An 18548-nucleotide genomic window follows, 5' to 3' on the forward strand; every position below is an offset into this window, starting at 1 on the left:
ATCATCCAGCAGTTCCTGTCGCGTTGCGTTAGTGTTAGTAAATTGACTTCAGTAGGAACTACTGGATGCTGAGCTCTCAAAAACATGGCTGGCAGGGAACTTTGTTTAGTTCTGACTGTGAAAAACAGAACTCACATAACACTGTTAATTTCAAGTTCCAAACACTGTCTTCTTAGAGACATTATTTTGCTTGTGACTTTCCTTTAACCTCATTCACCATTCATCGGTGTATATTTGACATCATTCATATTTCATTGAGACAAGCTCTCTAAATTCTAATACAAAACACTTCTTTAAAACGTCCTTTTGAGTGATGGTTATCAAGTTTAGGAATCATCATCATTAAGCTACTGTAACTTAATTCATTATAATGAATAATATATATTTTTTTGTAAATGACAACAAAATATGTAATCTTTCTCCAGGCATTAATATTTTAAACACAATATATATTTTGATGCATGCTGCCTCTTCTGTTCTTTTTTATTTTCCTTAGAAATCAGTTGTACATGGCATATTTGCATGTAACAACTTCCTGATCACTCAACTGGCTTGCATAGAAGAATCAAATATGTTTTCATTTTGGCTTTGTCTACACTGCAGCGTTTTTGTGCAAGAGTGCATCCACACCCAAATCCTCACCTACAGACGACCCCTTAAGCTGAAACAATTTTTTTCCCGCAACCATGAATCACACCTCAAACATACTCACCCAAGAACCAACCCCTGCAATAAATTCTGGTGCCAACTTCTGTCTATACATCTACATAATCAACATCATCACCAGATATAATTACATAAACCACCACATCAGTGGCTCATAACTGTACATCCACTAATGTGATATATACCATCAAGTGTCAGCAAGGCCCCTCCTCCATGTATATTGGTCAAACTGGACAGCCTGTATAACAAAGAGTGTCATAGTATAAGTATAAATAATATAAGTATACAAATAATATAAGACAAAGACAAAATGGACACATATCAGATACTTGAAATGGGAACACACAGAAATCTTCTGTAGAAAATTGTATCTTGTCGGAGTACTCATTAATGGATTTAAAGGTGGCTATTCTCTTACAAAGTAATTTCAGGAGACAACTAGAGAGACAGTCTGCAGAACTGATCTTCATATACAAATTTGACACTGTCGCTCATGGCTTGAACAAAGACATGAACTGGATGGGCCGTTATATTCAACACCCAAATGACATCAAAAGCTAAGTATCAGGTACTTACAGCCCACTCTATTAGCCTCATTTAGCAGGGACACTTTAATTGACAGGTTTTTGTGTTTTTCCCTATACCTCTCCCCTCTTTTTCTGCTTTTTATTTGAAGCTCTGTGCCCCTTGCTCCATATTTATCATCTGAAGAAGTGGATTGTGCCCACGAAAGCTCATAATTCAATCTATATATTTTTGGTTAGTCTCTAAGGGCATGTCTACACAGCAGGGCTATACTCAAAATAAGCTGCATAACTTGAGCTACGCTAATTGTATTGCTTAAATTGAAATAGCTTATTTTGAATTTGGGCACATCTACACAGCATTTATTTTGAAATAGAGCACTCTTTCTCCAACTTTCATTACCTCTCATACAATGAGGTTTACAGAAGTTGGAGTAAGAAGCCCGTTATTTTGAATTTATTTGGAAAGAACGGGATTCCTTTTAGGTGCTCAATAAATTATTTTGGAATAATTGATGTTATTCTGAAATAATGCTGCTGTGTATATATGCCCTAAGGTGCTACAGAACCATTCTTGTTTTTTTTAAGTTTTTCTCTGGTTTTGTGCAATTCTAAAGATGACTTCAATTTTATTGTTTGAAGAAATACTTCATTTGAAATGGGTTTCCTGAATATGTTTGAACCTAAATAGTCTATATTAATTAGATTGAGTCTTTTTCCAAAAACTGTTCTATTATGAGTCTGGTATTTACTGTGGAATATATAAAAGTGCTTCAAAATGCATCTCTGCACAAATCCAATAGTTCTTAACTTAGGCAAAGTCCAAACTTTTCTCAGCCCATGGTATAAAATTCTAATTGGTAAATGTAAGTTCCAGTGTGTGAACCAATCCATTTTCCTCAGGAGAAAGGATGCATATCTAATTTCTGTAATGCTTTATCTCCTTCACTGCTGCAATATAACCATTTGTAGTGCCAGCTCCATTACAAAATTGTTTACTAACTGAAATGGAGGATTATCCAAAAGAAGTATTTGCTTAAGTGGGTGCTATAAAATGAAAATTATGATCAGGACACTGAAGAAGTCCTAACAAAATTTCCATAAAAGCTATAAATAGCAGAAGTTGAGACCTTATTTTTATCTCAGTTGAAAAATGACACCTCCACCAACACCTAGCATCAAGTACCGTCATTAATTCAATTAAAATTCAAAATGAAGAATGCTATTTACTGACTCACTAATACTACTCTTAGTATACTACTCTTAGTATCTCTCCTCTTAGTATTGACTGAGCACAACCCAACTCAGGCAGATACCTAAGCACCTGCTCAAAGTGAAAGATATATTTTAGTGCCATTCCTAAATGTTGTGAATATGGGACCTTAGCTGGTAAGAGAGAACAAGTTCATAGCTCTAGGTAGTATTTCTGCTTCCTAGAAACATATGTAATTATGTAAGTATCTTATTAATAATTCACTTATTCCATTAATTTTTATATTAAGGAATAAATAGCACTAACTGAGTTAATGTATGCATAAATCATCAGTCTCTAAGCTAAATAGTTTAAAATGTAATCTTCAGGCTTAACGTGTTAATGGGTTATAAAATGTGATGTCTGTAATGGCTCTAGAGTAACCACTACATTGTCATGAAGATGCACTTATTCTTGTAGCTGTATAAGAGTGTATCAGAAGATTCTCTACCCAGGAAGTAGCAGGGTTCTGCCGACAAGAGGGGCTAGAGGTAATACATAGGCTTATCCTAAACATCTGTTTAATGTCAAATAGCTACTTCATACATGGATGTATATTAAGTCTGTTCTGATATGGAAGTGCTGATGATAGTGGTCTAGGAATGAGGAGGTTAGGGTAGTTCAGTTCCTGCCAATGCTACCTCCCACTACCTCAAAAGAAAATTGTTAACCTCCCCCCAAAATCCTGAATTCCAAATGCAATGCACAGTGCTCAGTGTCATGTGAATGGATGACTTGCTTCACCAAGCATTGTGTTTGCTGATAATGAGGTTACATATACACCATAAGTTAGAAGTTGATTCCCATCTCTCCCCAACCCTTTGTGTATGTACACTCACTCTAGTTTAATTAGTATAAACTGAAATGTAATCTTGGTAGCATGGGCAATAGCAGAGGAGGCATGGCTTAGCTGTGCCAAGGATGTAACCACTAAATTGTTCCTGGACTGCACTCATCTTAGCTGTGCTACTCTAAGAAGACTGGTATTTTTATTCACACTAGGTTGATAAGAGCTATGTGAGCCGGTAGAGGTCAGGGAGGGGTGCCTCCTCCTCGGGGTCATAGGTGGCCACTCCGCCCCACTCCACCCTGTTTAGTCTTTTGGGGAATTAGCGGTGGTTTTGGTCTAGAGTTCAGGCTCTTGCTCAGGGCGAGTGGCAACAAATAGCTCAGAGCCCCAAGCCCTTGCTTAAGGCGGGGCAGCAAAATAAATGAGTTGGGAACAGCCAATGGGGGAGACTGCCACCCAAGAGAAGGGTGGCAGGGGGGATGCAGGACTACCCACTCCACTGCATCCCAGCTCAGGTCATCCCAGAGCAGTCAGCAGGGATCCACTCCACAACTAGCCTGTAGTGGGGAGGAGTGGCTGCCCACTGACTCTGAGGGAGAGGCACCCCTCCCTGAGCTTTAGTGAGCAGCACAGGGATCCACTCCACGTTGACCTGGCTCTGGCTCAGCAAATGGGTGGTAGGCTCTCCCTGAGCTCTTTCTACACTCCCCCTCAGAATGTACCTGGGGCCTGTGCAAGTCCTTGGGACTCCATCGCTCAGGAAACTCTGGCCGGGTAAACCGTCCTTCCAGGCAGTCTGTGAGTTGTGGACCCAGGCCAGTTCTCGGCTTCCCCTGGGTCCAGCTCCTCCTATGGGTGTGCAGGATAAGCTTCTGGCTCCTTCAGTTGCTGGGGCTTCACTGGCCTCTCTGTCAGGACATTTATATCTCTGACCCTGGTTTCTGGTCAGGTGGCTTGTTAGGGCCAGGTGCTGCTCACTAAAGCTCAGGGAGGGGTGCCTCTCCCTCAGAGTCAGTGGGCAGCCACTCCTCCCCACTACAGGCTAGTGCAAGTGTGTGTACGTAAGCAGAGGAATAACCTGGCTTGTAGAGTAGATGTCCAAATGTGACTATCTAATCTTCTGAATTGAGGAGAACATTTTTTTCTTTTACGCAAAGTGCCTCCTCATTTTTTGAGGAGTACAGGATCTTTCAAAAAAGCCTGCCATTTTCGATAGAACCGTGTCTAGACCACAGTTTCACTTTCAAAATGGCGCTTTTTTGAAAGAGCACCATTATGCGATTATGCAATGAAGCGCAGGATATTTAAATCCCCACTTCATTTGCAATTTCAAAGTTTCTACTTTATATCCCTCTGTCAAAAGAGGGATGTAGTCTAGACACAGCCTCAGAAGGGAAGTGGTATTTGTCGGTAACTTTAAAAACAATGAGTAGCCCTGGAGATTAACAAATATATAGATAATCTCATATGAAGAAATGGGTTTTGCCCACAAAAGCACGTGATATTATATATATATATATATAAAGTGTTATATATTCATTATATGTGATATTTTTATTATATATATATTTGGTAGTCTCTAAAGTGCCACAGGACCTACTTGTTTTTATCTTTGCTTGGTTGTCTTCATTGACAAGACTTATGCTCTCACTTAACTCACAAGTCTGCAAGCCAGTGGGTACTGTTAATTCTGGCATTCCTTCCTAGAAATCATTGTCTGACACAGCTAGACCAGATCAAACAAAGCATTGCCTCTAAATATATGTTCGTGCATCTATATGAGCATTTAAATATTTGAATGAAGGAATAAAATATGAAATGGCTAGAACAGAACAGATTAAATGAATTTATTTCCAGCTTACAAAGCTATTAGCAATACATTGTGTGAGTTTTGTAATAGAAATGTGGCATTGACAGGAGAAGGTTACTTTCAAAACAACTTCCCCTGGCTCAGATAAACATTCTGCAATCTCAGTAGCATGTTGGCAATGGACAGATACTAAACTGCCTACGCCACTTCCTCTTGACTCTAAACATATTAGTTTTCTGTAGGAGTCTTCTAATAGCATCAATAGATGATGTCATACCAAGAGTATGAAATGCTAATGGTAAATTATTTGTTGACATTTGAGTGGTACCTGCCAGTTGTGTTGCTCATAGCTGCCCAGTGTTGACACTGGTCTATCAGAGCATTTAATTAAACTTACATTTTAATACTGTAACTGCTAAATTAAGACTTATAGTAAAAGAAAAAAGTAGCTTTATGGTGGTACCTTTACAAATAACAATGAAGAATTGCTTTCAATTGCTCCTACTCCTTCTGTTTCCTGGCTATGTATAATTGTTTTCATTCCTATTATTCTGTGTCAGTGATGGCAGAACCCAGAGGAGCTGTGGTTCTGATATAAGGCCAGCTCTTGATTAAAAAGATTCCCACTGTATCTGCTCTCACAGAATGAAAAATAATAGAAATTATTTTAGTATAAAAGAAGATTTAAAAATGAAAGTTAGCCACCAAAAATGTCTTCCACCACCTACAGCACAACAATCTATTTTTATATGCTCTGAAACTTAACAATATACTTCAATTTTATGTCTGAGTGTGGAGCTTGGGAATGATTAGTTGACTAAATATAAGTATTACATGTATAAAGACACTGTGGGATGGCTTTACTTGTAAAAGTAGCCTTAATATATTAGATGAGGGTGTGTTCCCCCCCCTTTTACCCTGCCCTGTGCTGGGTAACATACATTTATTCTGTCTGCTTTATTTGGTGGCAATATCTGAAGGAAATATGTCTAAGCTAGTTACTTTTTCAAGCAAAAAGAAGAAAAAAGTGAATAGAAGCCATGTAAAAGCCAACTTTTCCTTATGTCAAATTGAAAGACCCACATATAAACCCACATTGAAAGAAGAGAGATTTTCAGCTTATGGTGAACACCTTGCACTGATATTTATCTACAGTGTTTATCTATCTTGTTGACCGAGTAGGTGTTAGTGTTTTGTCTAGAGTATGACTTTCAGAAAAACAGATTTTTTTTGCCCTTTATAGGATAGACACTGTGATGTTAGTAATTGTTCTGGGCCCAAGATGTTTGAAAGAAATCTTCAGTGTTGCACTTCCCTAACTGCCTTGGTATAATTGAACATCAGCTTCAGTAGCATCTGCTCCTCCAGATTTCTTGTCTGGGAAGCTAAACCATGGAAACAAGTAGACATCTTCCTCTGGAGCTGTTCACCACACAGGCTGCCCCAGAGCCACAAAGGCTTGAAACTATGGGATTTTTGACTCTGAGGTTGGCTGTACTTGAGTTTCCAGGAATCAGAGAGCTCAGGCTGGAGAGCTGCACAGATGAGATGTCAGAAGCAATGTCAAGTTCCATGGGGTTCTGCTGGTGCTTCATTTTAAATGGAACTGCCTCTGGGATATTTTGATCTCAACAAACTGGCAAATAGCAATGAAAAATTAGAATGCTGATTATCTACCTCTCCATATTAACCAAAAAACGAGTGTACACAGAGGATTGTTACAAAGCATTAAGGAATAGCTCCCTTCTTTATTTACAGTCTCCGTGTGTTCTAATAAAGAATACAGTACTAGTTTATACAAATTCAGAAATGATAATGTAGGGGTAAACTGAGGCAGTCCATGGTACCTTGCTGAGAACTGAGAACTCAAATCCTAAATCATTAGACAAGCCTGGGAATACAGCACAGCAGTTAATTTGACCCTGGTCATCCTGGCAACCACATTCCAAAAGGGCCTCACTTTTATAAGGCTGGTAAACAACCAAACAACCACGCGGGATTGTTTTTCACTGTCTGCTTTATTCCTAGAAAATAAGCTTGAATCCCAAAGATTGTGCCAAGGCAATACCACCCCCACAGTAGATGCATTATATTTCCAGCCGACAAAATGACCATCAACAAGCCTTTGTTTATGTTGGCTTATTTAGCTTGTTAGGAATAATTATTTTATTAGTGATAATATGTTTAATGGGAGTGGAGTCTGTGTAACCTTCATAGTTCATTGGCTTATGTGCACATCTCATTTCCGCCACTAGACCTATCAAATCACTTCCCCTCCACCCATCTGCTGCCTATATAATCTAATGTATCTTTTGGTTAAGTTAGTGCTCACCAGGTTAACCCCTCGTGGGTACTCCACCAGCTGTGTGAACCAATAAATCCTCTGCTTGTTTTCACCTGCACCCAGTGTGTTCGGAATTATTCCCTACAATAAACTTAAGCAACTTAAAAGTAGTAAAGTAGTAAAGTCATGAATTATAATAATTATTTTTAAACTAGTATTTAAAAATAATGTTTCCTGTGCACTATTTTAAAGTTTTTTCTTGGAGGGGTCAGCTACCTTAAAAGCAACTCCATATCTTAAAATAACGGAGAGCTCTTTGTCCATCCTTCAGATTATCCAATCTGACCCTAGTCATGATTAGAATGGATAAACGGGGTTCTGCTGTACATCACAGAAATGTTTCCAGCAGGAAATTTTCTATTTCCAGAAAATAAAAATGTTTCCCTTCTATTTTGTTAACCGTACAAGGTCTAGAAGATATTCATTATCTCACATTGCATTGTTTCACATTGCATTTTAAGACACATACTTACAAAACTCACCTGTTGTATGATATCATGGCATTTCCACTGATGATCTCAACCAGAATCAGGAAGTGCAGATGCAATGGCTGCTATTTTGGCTAACAGTGGACTTCCAGGGCCGAAAGTGTGAATTGATGCAGCTTGAGTCAAAGACCCAAGACTCCCTTGGTAGGGTTGTATCAATCATAGTACTCTAACAGTGAAAAAAAAAACCAAACACTAACCCAATGGGTTATACAGAGACATCTCTGAAAATGAGCTAAACCAGCTTGCTAATTGGTTGAAGGGAGGTTCTTGGAATAATGTATCTGATTCTTAGTATATTTAGAATATGTGCTGCATTTAAATGGAATGTCTAAATATTGAAAGCAAACAGGAACCCTTACTATAAGCTTAATTGCAAATCAGAGGGTTTTGGCATAAACTGGTTTGACTGACATATCCAGGTGCTGGCATGGGTATTACAGCATCCTATATATTTAAATTATCATTGAGCTAACAGAGAAGACCCTGTTAATGAATCAAACTGTCTAGTGCAAAGTTTGTAGAAATGCATAGTGAACATTGCCCTCTCCTTCAGGATTTGTCTTTATTAGGCTGGGTAACACTTTATGTATTTTCCCATAAAAAGTAGCTATTTTTATGTTCTTTTCTTGGAAACTCATCTTTGATAGCAATTCAATAAAAACAGCATTACTGAGACCAATAAACCTAAAAGACTAAAAAGATCTGAGTTCAGATGTTCCTCCTTTCCTGCTGCCTCTTTACTTTGTCAAATAATCAATTGGAAAGACATATCAAGGCCAGGTTCTTGCAAGCATTTTTAACTTTTTATTTACCCCCACACCCAATTCCTAGTCTTTTAAAATAAGATGGCTGTAATGCAGAGGGATATCATACATATTTTCACAAAAGACCTGGGTGAGCATGTGTTTCTTTGGAGATTTGGGAACTATTTCTGTTCTTACTTACATAAGTACACACTTAACTGAATTAATGGAATGAAGGGGAGCAGACAGATTTTGGTCCTGTGGGATCTGAGTCTGTTCTCTGAAACTTTAGTTGAACTATTGCTAATTTACAAGGGGGATCAGATGTTCAGTTAGGGTAAATGAATATCACCCATTTACTGAGGAGCTTAATAGTGTAGATCTGAAGATCTTCTGTCAAAATGGTCTTTTGATGGAAAACTGGGTTTTTGACTAATGGAAATCTTGCAAAACAGTCTCCGAGGAAAATTTCAACTTGTTCATTGTAGTTTAAAATCTATTTGTATCTTTATTATTTATTTTACTGTCTCAGGATAATTTCTCCCATTTCTAGGGATTCAACATGGCATAAGGTTAAATCACTTGGATTATATAGGTCAATCCTTCAGCCCTACTATAGATTGTGATGACCACAACACATCATACATTCTTTTCTTCTCCAGATAAAGAAAAATGTGTGATGTCATGGTAGGGAATCTACTATACACCACCTAACCAGGAATAGGAGTTCAGTTAGGCTTTTTTTTTAAAACAACTAACTGTGGCAAAGCTCCAGCCATGCCCCATGAGTCCTATGATTCTAGACAGTTACTGTATGCTTCAGAGTCTCACTACACTGCCTCTTACCTTTTTCTAGAGGCCAGGGCCAAAATTTATTGAGCCACTCTCATCATTAGAAAAGTTAAAGTCCATAATTCTGGCCTCCCTTTCCAGGAGCAGACTTTTTAATGTTGTGGAGAGGTTTGGGGGGGGAACAGCCCAGCGACCCTAGGTAGTGGCAACTGATGGGGGGTTTCCTTTAGCCCCAGTGCAGCAGCCTTTTTCCTGGGACACTTCCCCAAACTCACCACTAGTACCTTCTCTCAGGTACCTAAGCAAATCTTTCTTGTTCAGCACAAACACTCTTTCCTTTATGCAGTCCTCAGCTCTGCAGCAACACACTTCCTCCTCTCAGTTCTTCATTCTCTCCTTCCTCTCCCTTAACTGAGGGGGAACCTTTTAAAGTAACCCAGCAAACCTTAATTGGCTACAGGTGCCTGATTAGCTTGCTGCTTCAGGCAAGCACTTAATTAGCCTCAGGTGCCTACCTGACTTGATTATGTAGCTGCAGTCTCTGGCAGTTTATTCAGGAAACATTCACCCGTTTCTGATAGGTCTGCCTTCCACCATACTATTGTAGCATCTGCCCTGGGTCTAATAAAATGATCCAAAGCACAGGACTTGGTAGCGATGGGGGATTACAACTTCCCAGACATCTGTTAGAGAAAATATCAGAGCATGGCACAGATTATCCAAGAAGTTATTGGACTGTCTGGATACTTTCGGCCAACATACATGCATTCAATATCTTAAATATAATGGCTGCTTAGCACACAAATTCACCACTGTGACCCCAGCAGCCCACCAACTACACAACAGGCCCACTCTAGACTTTCACCAAATAACCTTATGTAGGGATGATCCCAATACATTCTGGACCGATTTCCCCAAAACTGTGTGCTTTGCAATGCCCAGTCCTCTCTGGGATCATTCAGAGGGACATAAAAGTTTATTTGTTCCTTTCAAGGTAAAATACTCAGCAGTTTGCCACAAGAAATAGAGATTTCACTCACTGTAAATCAAAGAGCACTGAATTTGTTTAAATTAAAAGTACAATATTTTTCTAGGTCTCTTCTATACCCATAGCCCCACTTGTCTTACTGGGCCCTTTTGAAGCTCTTAGGGTACGTCTAAACTAGCCCCCAAATTTGAACTAGGGAGGCTAATGAGGGCAACTGAAATTGCAAATGAAGCACAGGATTTAAATATCCCACGCTTCATTAGCATTTTCCTGGGCGGTCGCCATTTTGGAAACTGACTAGCCCAGAATAACTGCCCCCATCTACACGCGGCAGTGAAACAGAAGTTCGAAGCAAACCCCTTAACTCGAATTAGCTGTTAAACCTCATTCCACGAAGAGGTTCCCATCTTAAAACTACTTTCTCCTGGACCCTGTGTTTCTCCTGAACACATATTTCGAAATAACGGGCTGCGGAATTCAAAATCTCTACTCCTGCATTTCATCAGGAATAATGCTAATTCCGAAATAGTTATTTCTAAATAATGGTAGTGTGGATGCTCTGGTGCCTCTATTTCAAAATAGTTACTGCCCAGAGTAATTCATACTAATTACTCCCTAATGCTTTCTGGGGCTCTCAGTTGAGGTAGAATGTCCACATTAACAGAATCTGCCTCGGATTAATTTCGAGGCTTCCCCGTATGTGGACATGACAGTTTTATTTTGTTAAATTGGGAGTTAAGTCACATTTAGTAATTTTGAAATACTTTTCTAGTATAGACATGGCCTTAGTGCATGTAGTAAAAAGAAAAATAGTTGACCTGGAGAACAGATCAAGAAGAAACAATAGTGTACCAGCATTGTAGATTCCAAGAAAAGAGGGAAAGGGACTGAAGAGATTTCAGTCAAAACGTGTTGATTGAACTACTGGATGGCCTGATGGATTTAATTTTGATAATGAAAGAGTATATAGCTTATCCGCACTTAAACTGATAGCTATACAGAGTAAAGAGCTTTCATAGGGCTTTGTATACACTGCCTTGCAATTTGAACTATGGTTTGTGAATAGCAGTGCACACTCTCCCATTTAGACACTGTGGGACCAAACTAAAAAAGATTCTTAGGTTGCATTAAAGAGTGTCAGGGTATGTCTACACTAGCCCCCTAATTCGAACTAGGGACTCTAATGTAGGCATTCGAATTTGAAAATCAAGCCCAGGATTTAAATATTCCATGCTTGATTTGCATCTTCCCAGACGGTCGCCATTTTTGAAATTTACAAGACCTGGTAGTTCAAATAAAGCCCTAGTTTGAACTACCTGTTATTCCTCCTGGAATGAGGTTTAACAGGTAGTTCGATTTAGGGCTTTATTTCGAACTACCAGGTCCCTGCCACATGTAGACACGGGCAGGTAGTCCGGACTTGTAAATTTCAAAAATGGTGACCGGCCGGGAAGATGCAAATCAAGCGTGGGATATTTAAATCCCAGGCTTGGTTTGCAAGTTTGAATGCCTACATTAGCCTCCCTAGTTCGAACTAGGGGGCTAGTATAGACATACCCTCAGGGATATAGAGGCTACGTCTACACTGGTGCTTTACAGCACTGTAAACTTTCTGACCCGGAGGTATGAAAAATCACCTGCTAAACCAGCACGTTACAGGACTGTAAAGCACGAGTGTGCACCAGGCTCCCAGAGTAGTTAGCTACGACCCTTGTGGAGCGCTTGTGCTGGGGCCACACTTTCAGTTAAAAGCGTTGATGCGGCTGCCCTTTCAACTTTGAAATGTAGACAAATGCAAGATAAGAGTGTATCGTCAGTGCTAATTAAATTTGGGAGAATGTGGGTCACCTCCAATAGAGAGGAGAAGGTGAGTGTAACTGAAGAGGAAATTACTTAATGTAATGAGAAAGCTGTTCCATGTCTCTATTCAGACCAATTCTGATGGTGTCAAATTTGTATATGAATTGCAGCTAAGCAGTTTCATATTGCAGTCTGTTTCTGAAGTTTGTTTGCCTAAGAATGGCAACTTGCAAGACAGTAACTCTGTGCCCAGGGAAGTTAAAGTGTTCCCCACTGGTTTTTTGTATGTTACCATGGCTGATTTGTGTCCATTTATTCTTTGGTGTAGACACAATCTGGTGTGTTCAATATATACATAAACAGGGCTGTCCCTACAACAAGTGATCTAATATGTGCAGTTTATCTCCAAAATATAAGAGTTTGCTTCTTTTTATATTTCAGTCATTGTCAGAAGACAATGGACCTTTGGTCTCACCCAATATGGCCATTTTTGTGTTCTTGTAACTAAGCTCCAGGAGCAGCCAAGCCTGATGGGAAAAGGTTGGACTGAACTTGATGTTTCCCTTTCTTCATTTGTTTGTTAATAAAGTCAAGCTCAACAAAGGGAGAGTATAATCTTGACCCTATGCTGTGCACAAAGCATGAGGGAAGGTTAGCTATGCATACAATCCTTCCCTGAGAGAATGCTTTACTATTACTTGGTGTTAAGGCTAAGGTGCCTTTCTTTAATAAAGCTTAGTATATAGTCAGGCTAATTCTGGTAGCTGGAAACCTTCCCTATTCTTTCAAAATCATTTTGAATAAGACATTTATTTAATACTGCCACAATGAATATGAAGCGAGTTGTATTGCTTGCGGGGGGCACACATCTGTTATTCTAGAATGACATTGTAAATGGCTGAAGGATGCTCAAACACAGTGGAGGGACACCTGCACTACTTGCCTCACAACTTGCATAAAGCAGCCCAGACTGCAGCTGCTTGTATACTCAGTACAGAGGCTTACCCCATGGAAAGTACTACTCGCAATGTGTAACAATCCAGGTTGATCTAAATAACCATTACTTACATCCTAGGAATTAACTTTGCACACTGTGCCCCATAATCTCAACAAGTCATATCTCATTTTCACAAGAAGGCTGCTATAAGCTGCATTATTACCAGAACTGAGCAAAAATTAGAATTGTTGTCCCATGAAAAATTCTGATATTTCAACATGTGTTTTGGATCCAAGTAGGAATGAAAGTTGAAATATCAAAATTATTCACAGACAGAAAGTTGCGATAAAAATAGTTTTGTTTGGTTTGGTTTAAGTCAGACTCATTCAGAATGTATTGTTTTTGAGGCATTTCAACATTAAATTACTTCATGGGTTTGTAGTCTGGGTAACTAATACTCCCAATTTTCCCGTTGGGGCAGGTCTCTATGGCCATACTACATCTCATTGCATTTGATCTATGGGCCACTCTTGCCACCCCATATTACTCTTGCTAGTGAAAGCAGTTATTAGAGAGTTAAGACAAGCGGTAAACCTGGCTGCTTTTCCAGACAAACCAGTGCTCTAAAGGTTTGAAGTTCACACTTCAAGAATGAAGTTTCTTCTTTTGTTGGCTATGCACTCTCAATGACTATTGCAATTCGGTTACTCACCTTGCAGGATTCTGTCTTTAATAGTTCATAGCCATCACCTTTCCCATGGTGGAAAGGACTCCAGGATGGCAGAGCTGGCTGTGGGGCTGGCCCCTGGATGTGGGGAAGCTGGGTTAGAAACTTAGGAATGCTGCAGCACCCTTTGCATATTTTAATCGCAGTAAATATGTATGGGAGAATCCACTTTGTGCTTCTATAGTTTTCAAAATTCTTAGTTTTAGTTTGGTTGGTTCAAAAATCAAAGTAACAAAACTAATAAAAATCACACTAAATTGATGGCTATGTGGTCTTCACATTGCTAACTTAATACCATTCTTGTCCTGCACAGTTAGATCCAGGAAAAGTTCCTATCATTCTATTTACATGTAATGTATGACTCATCTACTTTGTCACTGTATTTCTAAAAGTCTATCTAATAGGGCATGGTTCTTCATGAACAAATGAGCTGAAGCTGAAGTTTAAGCTGAGTGGAATCTTGTTAATTTGTGTTTTTAGCTATAATTTTGTGTAGTGGTTACCTTGTGCTTTAAGTAGATCTCTGAATGCTTATATGGTGATGTTATATGCTGAGCAGAACTGAGAGGAGGTAGAAAAAAAAGTAATGAGTGCAGAATCAAGCTAATAAGGGCTCAGTACAGCATTACTTCAGTCTACTCAGAGTGGATGTATATGTTGGAACAACTGCTTGGTATTTGCTCTAATTCAGGTGAAATTCAATCCAGTTGTTTTAGGTCTGATAGGCTCTACATGGAGGAAATGCAGAGTCATTAGGGAGGTGAAATCACTCCTATCTATCTACCCCTCCCCCATTTGCCTCAAAGCTGGGTCAAGGTGAAGGGCTATGCTCCATGTGTTAAAATAACTTTTTGTTTACCACATTTGCCAATTGCAATGAATGGAATAAATGTGGATCTGCAGTCCATCTCCAGCCTGCTCTCATTACGGACTTCTGCACCAGTCTATTAGGAAATGGATAGATAATAAAACAGAAAATATTGTAATGCCACTATCCAAGTCCATGGTACACCCCCATCTTGTATACTGTAGGCAGTTCTGGCCTCCCACTCTCAAAAGAAGCGATATATTAGAAATGGAAAAGGTACAGAGAAGAGAAGCAAAAATGCTTAGAGGTAAGAAACAGCTTTCATATGAGGAAAGATTAAAAAGACTGGTACTGTTCTACTTAGAAAAGTGACAGAAGAGAGATATGATAGAGGTCTATAAAATCATGGAAGTATGGAGAAAGTGAGTTATTATTTACTGATTTACGTAACGTAAGAACCAGGGATTGTCCAATGAAATGATCTGCATTAATTTTAAAGCAAACAAAAGGAAGTCCTTCTTTAAATAATGTATAGATAACCTGTGGAACTCATTGTTATTGGAATGCAGTGAAAGTTAACATAACTGGATTAAAAAAAATAAATTCATGGATGTCTATCAATGCTTGTTAGCCTATATGATCAGGGATGCAATCCCATAATATTGGGGTATGTCTAGACTACATGGTTCTGTCACCAGAGCCACATAGATTAGTTTACTAGACATACCCAAATGAAACGGCGATTTAAATAATCGCCGTTTCGTTTAAATTAAAATGGCTGCCGTGCTGAGCCGATCAGCTGTTTGTCGGCTCAGCCCGCTAGTCTGGATGCTCTGCGGTCGACATCAAAGGCATTTGTCACCACCCTGGTAAACCTCATCCCGCGAGGCATAACGGGGCGGTCAACCAATGCCTTTGATGTCGACCATGGAGCATCTAGACTAGAGAGCTGAGCTGACAAACAGCTGATCGGTTCAGCACAGCAGCCATTTTAATTTAAATGAAGTGGCGATTATTTAAATCACCGCTTCATTTGGGTATGTCTAGTAAACTAATCTACATGGCTCTGGCGACAGAACCATGTAGTCTAGACATACCCTGGGTATCCCTAAATCTCTGACTGCAAGAAGCAAGGACTGGATAATTGCACCATTCTATTTGTTTCTTCTGAAGCACCCAGCACTGGCAATTATTGGAAGACAGGATAACCAGTCTGGACAACCAGTCTGACCCAGTATGGACGTTCTTTTGTGGATCCTACGTGTAGGCACTTCTTTGTGGCAGATAAAAGTAAACAGGTGCTTCTTCATAGCTGTTCCAGCAAGAACATCTCTTTTCAGGCCCTACATGGGACACCAGAGGTTTCTCCACACTAGGACTGAATTTCATCCTCAGTGATCATCTTGTTGTTGATAGAAATAACCCTTTTTTTAAAGGGCAAGCAACTTCTTCTGCTAGAGTGTTGGGTCTCTTGGTGGGTACCCTCTTAATAGAGATGAAAGAGATAATAAAGTTGATAAGATGCATGAATACTGACTGTGTTTTTCTAGTCTTACATGCTGCATCAGAAATTATCTTTAAATTAACCATCCTAATCTTGTGACAATGGGGCAAATTGGAAAACTGAATTTTGAGTCAGAGGGCACATATTCCTTAATGCTGAAGCAAATGAGATTGAAGGCATGCATCCATATACGTTTGTCTTTATGAGCACCGGGGTATTATTAGCACCGGGCTACCCAGGGACCATTGAACATGAGCGCACAATTGCTTTTTTATGATTATTACAATGAAGATTTATTTTGTTTTAACTCTAACTATTGCCTTCAGAGAGCACTCTCTTTTAATGGATGTACAAAAGCAGCAGGCTCTTAACTATACTTAATTTCAATATTAGGCTATTTCTTCATTTTGTACCTTTTTACAGCTCTCATAAACCATCTGCTAAAATGCTGAGATCTGCATAGGAAATAAACAATCTAAGGATGGTCTTCAAAAAGAGGGCATCTGAGACATTGATATCTTGAAAGATACTAGTAATTCATCTGTGTTCTTGAGTGGCAAGTTGTGCCATAGTATCTGAAGCATATGTAACCAGATTTGGGATTTCTGGAACTTAGTATATAAGCCTCTACCCTCTGAGCTAAATACCAGCTGGCTCTCAACCCATGTTGTAGAGGTCTCTTGTTCTTATCTGCTGCTGTGGTCTAGGTTCCACAACATGAGACAGTAAACCATGCTAGGTGTGTGGGTTACATATACATACACCCATGACCTGTACTTTACATGAAGACATTATATTCAATTGATCCTTGTGGCCAAATGGAAAGATGAAGGTATGTCAGTGGACAGGAAGAAACCTGAAAGAAAGTAACGTGCATGAAGAGCAAAACAAAAGAGCTTCCCCATGCCAATACTATGTGCAGGGACTAGATCTTTTATTTTTTATTCCAAGAATAAAAAATACAATAGATCATTATACAATAGATCAAGTTAGCCAACATCTTAAGGGTCCAATTTTGCTGCCCTCACCCACTTTAAAGCAAGTACATCCATTATTTTCAATGGGATTGAGGGATTAAGATTGTAGAATTTTTTGTAAGTAAAGCTGTGAAGAATTAGGTCCAAATTCTGCAGGCACTACAGTTGCTGCTTTGTTAATTATGGGTAAACCGTAAGTTTTTCTAATAAGCAGCAATAATTTTGCACTTACAGTGCACTTCACTCAAAGATCTCAAAGCTACTGGAAAACATTTAATTAAATCTCTTGTGAGGTATTGTAGGCAAATATATATCTAAACTTTTCATATATTTGCATTCTATATACTTTTTCAGACAGCTGAATCTGCTTAAATGGAGTGAGGATCTCACAAGAAGAGGCATATTTGCAAAATACTGTGTTAGATGCTTTTGGTTTCTGGCCATAAAGTTAATAGCACAAGATACTTTCTCATGGTGTTTTGACACTTCTGTTTCAAGCCCCAGTCAGATACACAGTGCACAGGCACATAAAATGAAGCTAATGAGCTTCAAGACCCTCTTTGTGTCTTGCTGTAGTGAAGCTTACTAGTAGTAAGTGCTTCTTTGCTCTAGAAACTGATCCAACCCCAAACCTGGATCAAAACAGTTCTGAACTTTGTGGATGCATCAGTGACTCAGATAATGGTTTAAAGATGATACCAAGCTTGAAGGGGTTGCAAGATCTTTGAAGGACAGAATTAAAATTCAGAATCATATAGACAAACTGAAGAAATAGTCAGAGCTAAATGGGATGACATTCAATAAGGACAAATGTAAAGTATTCCACTTAGGAATAAACAATCGGTTACAAACATACAAAATAGGAAATGACTGCCTAGAAAAGAGTGCTATGGAGAGGGAAACTGGGAGTCATTGCAGATCTCAGGCTACATATGAGTTAATAGTGTAACTCTGACATAAAAAAAAATAAAATAAAAAAGCAAACATCACTCTGGGATTTATTAGCCAGGGTGTTGTTAGCAACCATAAGAGAAGTAATTCTTCCACACTGCTCCATGCTGATTAAGCCACAACTGGAATATTGTGTCCACTTCTTGGCATCACATTCTAAGTGGACAGATTAGAGAAAAGAGCAACAAAAATGATTAAAGGTCTAGAAAACATGACCTATGAGGGAAGACTGAAAAAAATGTGCTTTGTTTAGTCTGGAGAAGAGAAGACTCATGGGGGCGTCACAGTTTTCAAGTAATTAAAAGGTTGATGCAAGGAGAAGGGAAAAATTGTTCACTTTAACCTCTGGGGATAGGACAAGGAGCAATGGACTTAAATTGCAGCAAGGACAGTTTATGATGGACATTAGGAAAAGCTTCCCATCTATCAGGGAGGTTAAACACT

The 18548-nt window shown here is 39.1% G+C and overlaps 1 long non-coding RNA gene across 1 annotated transcript; it reads right to left on the reverse strand.

Annotated features, from left to right (window-relative positions):
• Positions 1-6522: 6522 nt before the first annotated feature.
• Positions 6523-9770, reverse strand: LOC142830035 (uncharacterized). The gene is made up of 3 exons (XR_012905050.1): positions 9688-9770; positions 7869-8043; positions 6523-6678 (listed from the first exon to the last, which is right to left on the reverse strand). It is a non-coding gene; the product is annotated as an uncharacterized LOC142830035 (long non-coding RNA).
• Between the last annotated feature and the right edge of the window lie 8778 nt (positions 9771-18548).

The sequence above is a fragment of the Pelodiscus sinensis genome, chromosome 6, assembly GCF_049634645.1.
Source record: "Pelodiscus sinensis isolate JC-2024 chromosome 6, ASM4963464v1, whole genome shotgun sequence".
NCBI lineage: Eukaryota > Metazoa > Chordata > Testudines > Trionychidae > Pelodiscus > Pelodiscus sinensis.